The sequence below is a fragment of the Amblyomma maculatum genome, unplaced genomic scaffold (genome assembly GCF_055883805.1).
Source record: "Amblyomma maculatum isolate TAMU_Amacu unplaced genomic scaffold, ASM5588380v1 scaffold_13, whole genome shotgun sequence".
Taxonomy (NCBI): domain Eukaryota; kingdom Metazoa; phylum Arthropoda; class Arachnida; order Ixodida; family Ixodidae; genus Amblyomma; species Amblyomma maculatum.
This window is the reverse complement of record NW_028146738.1, coordinates 28,257,266-28,269,682: the sequence shown is the minus strand read 5'-3', so window position 1 is coordinate 28,269,682 and position 12,417 is coordinate 28,257,266. Positions and strand designations below refer to the sequence as shown.

At 43.6% G+C, this 12,417-nt stretch overlaps 1 long non-coding RNA gene and 1 other non-coding gene across 3 annotated transcripts in view; both read left to right on the top strand.

Annotated features, from left to right (window-relative positions):
• The window catches only part of LOC146172463 (uncharacterized), a 122,420-nt gene that overhangs the window by 70,308 nt on the left and 39,695 nt on the right, over positions 1–12,417 (top strand). For both annotated transcript variants that reach the window (XR_014702474.1, XR_014702475.1), the window contains exon 4: positions 10,756–10,860. This is a non-coding gene — a long non-coding RNA (uncharacterized LOC146172463). The remainder of the gene's footprint in view (positions 1–10,755; positions 10,861–12,417) is intronic.
• Positions 4,874–4,946, top strand: TRNAL-CAA (transfer RNA leucine (anticodon CAA)). Its single transcript has one exon. It is a non-coding gene; the product is annotated as a tRNA-Leu (tRNA).

The following is a 12,417-nucleotide window of genomic DNA, read 5'->3' as shown; positions in this document are numbered from 1 at the left end:
TGTTCACACATGGTGCCCAAAATATACACATTGGTGTTCCTGAATTGTTTTTACAATTATAGGATAAAATGAATAAATTTGAAGTAGCTTTCAACATACTATATTACCAAAGCAACAGAATGAGCTATTGCAGGCTGGTCTAAACATACATTTCATTATCAAAAAACTGTGCACAAAAGGCTCTATATTGTGCTTTTGCAGATACTTTTCCACAAAAACTAATAAAGGAATGTAGAAACTTAAAAACACATTTGGAATCAGCATTAAAAACCTTATAAATGGCCAGTTTCATAACCTTAGGTTGATTATCAAAGAAAAAGTTTTTTCGAGGCGCATCTCCCCTTAAAAGCAACGAAATGCAATGAGAAGGTCCATTAAAGCTGCGTAAGAAATACACTAATTATGCTCTGGACTTTGTAAGATAACTTCTGATATAAGACCACCTGCTTAATTATCACATTTTTGATATCAGGAGAGAAAACCACACCTGTGTGCAAACTTTCGTGAGATTCTAGCCATAACTAAAAACGTCAGTTTTAAGACCCTAGTCCCCTTTTAATGGCTGCGGGCGCTGCCACTATTATACACTTAGGCGCGGCTAGTCGTGAAAGAGAGCGCGCTCTCCCTCGAGACCGGCTGCGACCTAGGCTGCCTCGCATCGAGGCATTCTATTACACCCGAATTTCGACCAATCAAAACTGCGGTTTCTAATACATGGGGCCTATAAGAAATTTTGCAACTGTTAGTATCAAAGAGCTCTGCTGAGGCTGGCATCAGTGCACTTTTAATTTCAGTAAACTTGCGACATTTTTACCCTTCATTAATACTAATAACAGCCTTTCACTATTGTAAATTGGAGAATATGCTTAATAAATAGCTTTTTGTTGGGGATTATTTGGCAAGCACTCGCAGATTATGACTAGCAGCTTACCGGTATCGCTCAAGAGGAAAGTATACAACAGTTGCATCTTGCCTGTACTCACCTATGGGGCTGAAACGTGGAGGCTAACCAAGAGAGTTCTACTTAAGTTGAGGACAACCCAGAGGGCTATGGAACGAAAAATGGTAGGGGTAACATTAAGAGATAGAAAGCGTGCAGAGTGGGTCAGAGAAATAACTCAAGTTACTGGCATTCTAGTGGAAATTAAGAAGAAATGGACATGGGCAGGACATGTAGTGCGAAGAGAGGATAACCGATGGTCGCTGAGGGTAGCAAACTGGATTCCAAGGGAAGGAAAGCGTAGCAGGGGGCGGCAGAAAGTTAGGTGGGCGGATGAGATTAAGAAGTTCGCAAGGGTCAAGTGGATGCAGCTAGCACAGAACCGGGTTAAGTGGAGAAATATGGGAGAGGCCTTCGCCCTGCAGTGGGTATAATCAGGCTGATGATGATGATGATTCGGCTATGCTCATTATCATGAGTAGCTGCATTTTTGAGCCTCTTCACTCGTCAGGGAATTTGCCTTGAAATAATCAGGGAAAACGTGGAAAAGTCAGGCATTTTGAAAATAGTGGTTTGCTAGACACCCTGAATCACAAACTTCGCTGCTCCCCATGCTTCGCTTATATGCCGATAACGGAGTTATAGCGCGATCTGCTACTGTGATCAGCTTCCACATGCCGCCCAAGTGTACACGCTCACGTGATTTGATATGGTGGATGTGGCACACTGGTGGCGCTCGTGCTGGCTGGTTCAGCCATGGCAGGCGTACGCGCCGCCGGGAAGCATGCAACTCTCTCAAGGTAGTCACAGCAAGAGCAGTGGTGCCGCACAGAAGTGAAACATGCTAAGCTGTGCAGGATAACATGCTAAGCTGTGCAGGATACAACTGATACTTTGCCCTTTTTATTTACCAGAGCACTATATGTCCAGCCTTTGAAAACTGGAATCACAAAGGGGGGAGAAGCAACGATTCTACTTCAGGTTTTTTTTTATCCCTCATGTGACCCCACTTTGATGTCACAGCCATCACTTGGTGGGCTTTTGTTGTGTCCCAGTTGGTTAGTGATTGAACAGAGCCAGCTAAGTTGTGTGACAGTTGCAAGGTAACGGCCACATAAGAATGTCACAATGCTTCGCTGCGAGTGTATATAGCTAGAAATTTGTAATGTCTAAACGTTTAGAAGGTTCAAATAGTAAAAGTACGGTGCAAATCAAATCGGATGGCAAACACGTTTCAAAAAGCTGTTCGAAATTTTGAATGTTGTTGCACCCATAGTCGGAAGATATTCATGTGATGTTACTTTGCAGTTCCTTACTCTTTAGTGTAAAGCTCCCTTTCCTTGCTGCTTTAGTTATAGGACTCTCAGGGGCATCCATCATAGCCTGAGTCGCTTCGGGACGTTAAACCCAGTAAACTTACATGATACTCTGCCCAGGGTTTCTAGCAGGTCTATGAAAACCTTAAGAGTTGTGAAATTTTTGTGGGGGCCTTAAAAATTCTCGAATTCTGATTGTAAAGGGGCATGCTGGGAACAAATGCTAGTGCCCTCTAGGTTTCTCTTTTTGCAAATATTTTTGGGCAACGGGAGAATTCCACCAAGCTCTACTGCCATTGCGCAATGCCACACAAGCCTAAGGTACCCTAGGCTACATTGAAACCAGTTCTTGGGTGCCAGGCAAGAGGAGACACAAAAACAGCCGAGCTTAGCACCTGTTGCACTGCAACTGTAGGGTGCCTACTTGCATACACTCTCCTCCACAAGCTGTTTGCAGCACTCTGAAAGGCAATTGGAAGGCTCACACTGCACAACGGTGCTCCTGCCCTTCGATCCCCAAAGGTGGCCCAGGAGGGAGGGAGAGGCAGGGGGGCAACAGCTGCATTTTGATACAGCTTAGTGCTTCCACTCTTGCCCCAATTGCACCATTCTGTGCCAAATGCGATTTGCTGCGCCATCATGATACAAACTGCCAAAAATGCGCCAAAGTGCTCCAAAATGAATCTATCAAGCAATGATGATGATAACGACAGGGCTGTAGAGGGATCAGAGCAGCCAGAGTCGAGGCGAATAGGCTGTGGACCGGAGTATCATGATGATGATGATAAGTTGTAGTTGTGTAGCGTCATCTATTGCATTGAATGCAATCTCATACATAGCCATTTGAGCAAGGTAATATATAAAGCAGGGTGGCTTGTCGCTGCCGACAGGGTGCTGCTAGCTTTTGCTAGGGTGGTTAGAAAGGGAGGTGTGATGAGGCAGCAGCAGATAAAGGAAGCCAGTGCGTGATTGGGGTGGTTTGGCCTATCAGTGCTGTGATTTCCTGCGTCTGCTGCTTAACACCCTTGTTGCGCGCTAGCAGAAACGCCGTCGACGAAAAAAAACTCAGATGTGGTGACTTGTTCCCGGGTGCGGTTCGGGTTACCGGTCATGTTCGGAAAAAAATACAGACGGTTTAACTCAGTCATGAAATATCGGGGAGCAGCAGGGCAGTTTGACAAAATTGTTGTGCCTCAAGTATTAAACATTATTTTGCTGGGTTAGTCAGGCATCCATGTTTGTAGGCCACACATTAGATGCGCTTCGCAGGTACGATCGCCTGAAGGGAGGACACGGCTTTTTGTGGCCAAAAATCGGTTTAAGAATCGGATTTTTTTATTTCTGCATTTTCGCGGTCCTAGGATGTTTGTGCAACTATCTCCAAATTTTTGTTGAAAAATACTGCATATTTTGCATGTTACAGCATTCCAAACTGCGAATCTTAACGTTCGGCCCTTTAAATTGGGTCAGATCGCGCTGAGCTTTATCGGCTGCATACCAAGAATTACGCTATCCACCGGCATAATTTCGGTCTCGTTCAAGATCGGGATTCATGTTATTCCCATGTCACGATTGGCATCTGCAAACACACGAAGCGGAAAACAAAAGGACAAATTAGCGCAAAACACACACTGCTATTGGGCTCCGAAAGCATGTGACCCAAATGACCACATTTGGTTGGCTGCCGGCGTCAACTGCTTGTGGCTTGGCACCATTTTGAAAAGGTCGCATAGTTAGGCGTTAGGCCTGGCTGGTTTAGCGATGTCGTGACGACCACGGCGTAAATTGGGGAACATTTAGGTTCGAGCGTCATACTGGCTTAAAAACCAAAGAAAGGTACATATAAGAGGCGCGCCGGTGACGCGGCATCCTGTTATCAGCGACGAAGTGGCGGCGCTCCACGATGGGTCGATAAGGGCGTAGTCGGTGATGCTCGACATTTCAGAAGGAGAGAGAACAATTCCCTCGAGGTGATTCTTGCAACGTACGAGCATCGTAATCATGATGATGCAGATGAAAAAGTGATACCTAAGCACTTTTCAGGGGCGTGACAGATCGAGCACTCGGAAAACTTAGTTGCGCGGCGGTGGTCGTGGTGCTCTTTAATTCAAAACAGGACCAGTCAAAGGACCAGTTGCACGGCGGCAGCGGTGATCGCGAAACGGCGTCACACGCGGCATGTGGAAAGAAGCCAACAGTCGGCGAGGCCAAGGAAAGCATTGGGGAAGGTACTTTATGTTTTTTTTTTTAATGTTTACTTGGAGCACCAAGTAAACATTAAAAAAAAAACATGAAGTACCATCCCCAACGCTTTCCTTGGCCTCGCCGACTGTTGGCTTCTTTCCTTCATGTATTATAACCAGCACCCTCATTTCCCCTTAATTGATCTGCTTGTAGCTTATGGGGGTCTCGGTTCTGGCAGTCTTGAAGCCATAGGTAGCTTAAGAGGTTTCTAGCACAGCTTTCGCCCTCGCTCTTGATCACATTCTATGTGACGTTGGCGGTAACTGAGGACGTTCCACGTCCGCCGCTATGGTTGAGGGCGGTGCTGGTGAACGCTCTCAAGGTTCGTATACAGACAACATAAATACCGAAGCAAGTAGCAGGGGGGACAGCGGCCGATGTAGCTCAGTTGGAAGAGCACCGGACGCAATATTCGGAGGTCGTGGGTTCGGTTCCCACCATCGGCACGTTGTTTTTTCTTCTACTTTGTGCTTAATTATCTTTCTCCTAAACAGATTACATTACTAATTTCTGTGATTATCCAAGTAAACATTAAAAAAAAAAAACATAAAGTACCATCCCCAACGCTTTCCTTGGCCTCGCCGACTGTTGGCTTCTTTCCTTCTTGCTTTCTTAGTGTTACACTTCCTTGCTGCAGAACACCTTGAAATAATGGATAGGGAAGGCAATGGCAAGATAGTAGATGTAAATCGACTTGTTCACAATAGCTGAGCTGTGTGTTGGCTTCTTGGTGAGCAACGGACCTTTTAGAAACAGCACACAGGGGCTCCAAAGTGCTCCAATCACTTGTCAAGCTGCTCCAATGTGCTCCAAAGTCCATTTTTTACTGCTCCAAAATTGCTCCAAATCACAGTTTGGCAGTAGCAGCACTGACAGCTGCATATTTCTGCGCCAAGCTGCGCCATAAGAGTGGAATTTATTAAATTTGTGCCACGCTGTGCAAAATGCTCCGATTAACCGCAAAAGTTTGCCATACTCGGAGACCACTTTCTGTAACTTGTTATGGGGCCAGTCACGGCGTTTCAGACGCTGCAGTTGCGTCACTGGCCTTTTAGTTCTATTTTGAAAAGGAGTCATGCTGTCCTAACGCTTGCTCATATTTTTCTTTTTGCATCCACATACTTGCTCTGCTCTTCGAGTATGCTGAACCTTTGTTATTTGAGGATGCTTCACTGCAGGAGTCACAGTCCATGCGATGCAAAGAGGCTTCATAATGCAAGGGGGCTGTTTGTTACAACGTACCGCTGCTACTGTGTTGCACTGCGAATAGGGCCACAGTGGTGATTGTAACGCTCTGTACAGTGTGCAGAAAACAAAGCACTTCATGAATCCACAAAACATTGTTACTGTTGCATAGCTTTCATCTCAAATGTATACACAGCCGTAATCCAGGGGTTGATCAGAAAAAGTTGCTGTGATGCAAACAGTTTTTGGCAGCTTTTTAGGCTATCGCCTAATTCGAAAATTTTTTCTGATGGCCAAATCAACGAGATTTTACTTTATTAAAAGAAAGAGCTCCAAAGCTGTATCTGATTTTTTTCTCTCTCTCAAGATGTAGGCTGTGTTGTCATTATTCAGGTTATACCACCACTCCCCACCCTGTTGGGCCTCAAATGTCCACCTCTCAAAAGTTTCTGGGGAAAACCCTGAACACAACTAATGCAACTTAGGAAAAGCACATGGGCGCTTGTCAACACAGAGATTGTCTTAAATGTTCAGATTTTTATTGGGCCACCAGTGTGTTCAATGCAGATCTAATTGACAGGTGCTGCAAATTAACACGTCCATTTGGGCAGGCATATCTGCACCCAGATTTGTCTGTGTCATCGTTGACAGGGTTTTAGCTGAAGTGGCAGAACAGGCACGCAGAAATTTGTGGGTTGTATTTTTACTAGTACAGTTGTGTCTTGATCAGCATGTGGTTTTAAGGGATGTATCGCTTGTTTTTTTATACAGCTCTTCGAAGTTTTCGGTATTTTGTTGTGCCCTTGATGCACAGTGATGTATCTATGCTGTCTCTTCAATAGACTCATGTCCCCTTCATCAGATAGTGTAGGAGGTGCATCAGTTACGAGCTTCTGTGTTTGTGGTAATATAACTTAAGGTGGTATGTGTGGAATTTATTTGGGGTGTCTGCAGATCAGGAAATGCACACCAGCCTTATATTTTGAATTCCATAACGTTGCAGTGGAGTCCATGACTGCCAAAATTAACGTTTTAAGAGGCTGGAACGGTGAAATACTGTAAAATCTGGTCTATGACTGAAATATATAACCTAATATTCGAAGTCATCACCAGCCCCTAGAAAGCATAAATCACTAGCCAAAAACGCACTAATCTGTTCTTTTTGCGTCGTCATATCCTTGCAGCATTTGAGTTTTTGCTTTTGCTCGCTGTTTTTATTTCTTGTGATATTTTTTTGTGTTTGCTTTGAACTGACATTTTGTTTTTTTTTGTTCTTGTACGCTCGCTTTTGGGCGCAGGCTGATCAGTAACGGCTTCGAATTGGGCTCTTCTGGAGCTGTCTTTGTTCAACACAACCCAATAAATGCAGAGTTGTTCAGAGAATGCTAGGTCATCCTTAGGTAGTCCTCAAATAATTCTAAACTAGACCATATGAGATCCATTTGTCCATCCAACGCACTTCCTCGGAATCTCCTCAAGAACAAGTTTCGGGATCATTTACGTTTCATTCCAGGACTATCTCTGGCTGATTTCCTCGCATGCTATACTTGAATTTGAAGCAAAATTGGAGTTGTGCATGGCACAATAAGCAAAAGATGCGTGCTTAGCTGACATGCCTTTCTATCCCTCTGCAAATGTGCCCACTTGTTCAGCAGTTTAAGAGGATTAGAAAGGCATGTCAGCTAAGCATGCATCTTTTGCTGTAGTGCTTAATTGTGCTATGCACGACTTCAAATACTGCTAGAAATTTGAGTCTCACATGTAAGCAAATCATAATGAGATATAGCCCTGGAATAACATGAAAAATATTCTGAAACTTGTTCCTCAGAACATTGTAAGGTGGTACATTAACTGATGACTAGAAACAAGCAATGACAGCTAAGCATACATCGTTTACCATAGTGGTATTTTGCCAAGCAGATCCCAATGTGCACCCTTGTTAGTGAAAATTCCTTGCTTTTGTCAATGTTCCTATATATGCTTCCAATGCTGAACATATAAAGGGATTTACAAATTTGTCAGTGTTGGTCACATGTCTATAAAAGACACGCATGTAGATAAAAACAAATGAGGTACATTTGTTCATAAATATAGAGCAGCATATGCAATTGCAGAAAAGCTAAATGTTATATTAAACAAAAGCAAGTGTATGCAAAGCGTACAAAATAAAACATGCTCTTCCATCTGGAATGCTATGGCAGGGGCTGCAGTTTTCTTGGAGACCTGGAAGCACATGTCTTTAGCTAGCTTGTAGAAGACCCTAGAAAAGGTGATTAATAGATATGTAATTATTTGCCAATCTCGAGAATTACTAGTCTAATTTACTATTTGCAGCACAAAATGAGATTGCTGAAGTTGTCAACTGCATGGTAACTTGAAGGCTGATATTACTGCAAAAAATGATTGTGGCCCTATAAACCCCACCAAGGGGACAATCAATGTAATCTACTTTGAGACATGAACAATAGCATGTTTCATTTTCTTGTAGCAATTCAAGTTGTCTGCAAAAATGAAGTGCTAAAATTAAGGGTAACATGAAAGCTATTTACTAAATACAGAAATGCAAGTGAGCAACAGGTATTCTATCAGTCCCCTCCACAATACTCATATTTTTCAAACTAGTTTCAGTAATGCCAAACATATCGGGGATGAAAAATAACTCCCGGATCTGACCACTTGTTGACACAAAAAGAAAAATATATTTCAAGACGCTTAGAATCGCCTACATATATGAATGCGAAAACTCGCTCGAGTAGCAGTGCCTTTCCAGTGCTTTCTCCTTTGGTGCATGCCGCCACGCGACCTGTAGCTTGACACTGTGCTCATTCTGCTTCTCTAACACTTCCCTCTTCACTTAACCTTTGAAAATGCTCTTCGGTCATATGGTGTAGGGAGGTAATTAGGGCATACAAATAGAAGCACATATGTTGGTTCGAATCCCTATCACTAACTTGACTAGCAGATGCATGCCAATTAGCAAAATAGTATGACATCACGCTGCAAGCTGCACAAAGGCAGTTTTTGCATGAATATTTTGATACGTAAAGTCAAATCTGGTGTTTGTTAGTGATGCCTTTAGATGGCATGACAGAGGCAGCAAGGAGGGATAGGCCCAGCCATAGGAGTGTCTCTTGTGTAGGCTTTTGTCCCACTCATTGCTTTGGTGACTTTAAGGTATGAGTGGACCTTGACGGATGTTGACCAAATAGCAAGGCATGATTGGATATGCAGCCTTTATTAGCTCTAGTTACGACACTACATTCCTAACCACTTTATGCCTTATTTATCATCATCAGCCTGACTATACTCACTGCAGGGCAAAGGCCTCTTCCATATTCTTCCAACTAACCCGGTCCTCTGCTAGCTGCATCCACTTGACTCCTGCAAATTTCCTAACCTCATCCGCCCACCTAACTTTCTACTGCCCCCTGCTACTTTCCTTTCCTTGGAATCCAACCCTAAGCAACCATCAGTTATCCTGTCTTCACACTACATGTCCTGCCCATGCTCATTTCTTCTTGATGTCCACTAGAATGTCAGTGACTCGAGTTATTTCTCTGACCCACCCTGCACGCTTCCTACGTTACCCTTACCATTTTTCGTTCCTAGCCCTCTTTGTGGGCCTAATTACAACAAATAATTTTTTACTCATGACATCAGTTCTATGTGGCATGAGACTTAAAGCTTCTGGCTTAAGAAGACAAGTTGTGATGATACCCCACCACAACCCATCCGGTTTGTTTCATGTGGGATTGTCCAATAAGTGGGTGCACCCAGAAAGCCCAAACGATATCAGCGGGAAGGGGCATGCGTGGAAGTGTCACCGTAATAGGTTGCGGGAGGATGCCAAGTAACTTTTAAAATTTTTTATAGTTTATAGGCTCCACCCTGATCTTTTCAATTTAACTTGAATTTTACAAAACCATCTATGAATTCCTTGCATCAAAATATTACCTTAATTATCGTGTCAGGGTTTCTTTATTATAACCAGAGTCCTTCAATGCTTCTGATAATTCAAGCACAACAATGACAACACACAATGACGGCACATGCTTTTTATGGTCATGAAACTCCAGCCAAAATTTCATATAGAGACAGCGCGTGCCGCTAGTGGTGCAGCTGTTGGAGAGGGGACGTGAAGTGGTCTGGCGAGCCTTGTATATGCAGCAGTTTTCCGGCCAGCAAACTCACATTCTCTTGGTAGTTGTGCTTTTTGGGTGTTGGTGTTTGGGCTTTGCGTGGACGCTACCTTCCTGATAACCTAAAAGCTTGGCTGCAGCAAGACCATACTAAAACCCTGTGTCATCGACAGTGGCCACTAGCAAACCCTGCTAGGTGCCATTTTCTGACGAAACGTGCTTGCTTTTCTTTGTTGGTTGTTATGAAGCTGCAGTTAAGATTGAAACACAGAAGATTTGGAAAACTGCTCGCGAAACTTAGAGCCATTTTTGATGAGGAAAGTGGGATATGAATGTTTAAGCGACAGCTCCCTTGCCCTCTGCGAAAGAGATAAAAGTTTTTTCACGTGTCTTTTGTTAACAAGCTGATTTATCGGATTAATGTACAGTTAAGCCTCTGCATGTCTGCGAGCATACATATATATACCTTGGCTCTTTTCATTCAAAAATCTGTTGTCAGTAGTGCCAGTGTTTCATCTTGTGTGTTTACTTATTTTGTCTGGTGTGGGGGGGTCTTATGGTCTAAATGATGTTGCAGTCAGTCAAGCAGTGTGCACCAGTCGCTAAAAATGAAAATTCGGAGAGAGCTGGCGGCTTTGTGGTTACATGTCAGTTACAGCTTTTTGTTTGTCTATACTGCTGTGCTTTTGCACAAATATTGCCTTTAGAATCTAGTAACTGCATCAAGGTGTCTCTTTATTTGGTGGCCAATGCACGTCTAAACAACCTACACTGATTGTACGTGTTTGTTGCCTCTCGCTGAAGCTAGTAAATTAAGTGGACCTCTGGTTTTGGTGACTTTTTTTGTCCATGCTGATGCTTTTTTGACGCATATCAGTTACTTATGCGTTTGTGACTTGTGAGTAAAATGACCGTTACTTCCCTTTTGCAGTGGCCTTCGTGGGGATACTATACAGGATGCTCAACAGCCTCAAGACTTGGTTTCAATCTGAAAGGCCTCTCTCTCTCCACCTGAAATTTGGAATTGTTAAAGAAGGTAGAAACTATTTAGAATATGTTTCGGAGCAGTGTTAACATGTCGAGACTGGTCTCGTCGTCTCGCTGTGTGTATGCAGGTTATCAAGTTTTGAGTTGGCCGCTAGAGCCACACTTATACACTGCATTGCATCGGCTAGCAACGGAAATGACATGCCAGTAATGTTGGCAATAAAGAGATATTGATATGGTGCAGGATATAGTTTACAACAAGCCAGGGCTGTTAGATAGTCTAGTTCCCATCACATGCATGACTTAGGGCATCTGCAGACACTGCACAGAAAGCATACCATTTGCTGGCCCAGTCTTGAATTTAACAAATTTTTGTGTGCTTGTCAAAGCTGTATTTTAATGCGGTACTGTTTACTGTAGGCTTTGTGTTAGTCTACTCTGAACATTACCTACCTCTCAATGCTGTGGTTTATGAAGTTTTCATTTGTAGCAGTCTTTTCCAGTGTGCTCTGTGACATGATACCTTTAATGTACAGCGCATCTAGGTTTAGTGATTCCTTCGGCACACTCTACTAGCAATCTGTGCTCTGAAACTTAGTTATGGGAGCTTTCACCTTGAGTTGTTTTCACATGGCTACCAGCAACTTATTGAAACTGTTTTGAAAAATTTTCCTGCCTAAACCAGACATTTGAGGTGAAACTCAACACAAAGCTTGTGCATTGTTGCTGCTTTTGTTGCCTAGGAAGCTCAAAAGTAGCACTTACCTGGTTTGGCCATGCATAATGTGAAACCAGAACCATCTGCGTTAAGATTGAGGGAGGACAAGGCTCAAGGTGTCTAGCAACAGGGAATTGTCAGGGAAATTTCATGCACCGGGAAAACTTGGAAATGTCAGGGAAATCGTCAAAAATTTCGCCAAGTCAGGGAGAATGGCACGATATTGTTACATTAGGCGGTGCATGCACTCTTATGTGCATAAAGAATGAAGAAGAATCTTGTGGGTTTTGAAGAAGATGACATTCGAGTAGTGCCAGCTGCTGCCTGGTTGACGCTGGTGTGTTTCTGTGTGCTGTGTCATCTTGGACTAATCTCTTGGCCTTACTTTGCCACATATCATCTTGGTGGAGGTGACTAAAGATTCCCTTGTGCACAGAGTATAATAGAAGAGCGAAATAGCACAGGAAAAGCTGGATTTGCACAGTGGCCCACACCTACCTGGGCTCACGACGACGTCAGCAATGACAACTATGACTTCCGAGGCAGCCCCTACCATCGCAGCAACATTGGCGCAGCCAGTGGTACTGTCGAAGATCCGCCACCCTCCCATCTTTAATGGCAAAGACAAGCGAGATGTAGACGACTGGCTAGATGAGTACCAGCACTGCAGCAGAAACAACCACTGGGACGCGACTATTATGCTGGTTAACATAATCTTTTATTTGGCGGGAACAGCTTGAACATGGTTCCAAAATCATGAGCAAGAGCTAGTGACCTGGGAAATCTGTAAGTAAAAGCTTCAGGACTTGTTCGGGAAGCTGATTGGGCGGTCTGTCGCAGCAAAAACAGAACTTTCTACTCGCACCCAATCTCCCACGGAGTCCTACC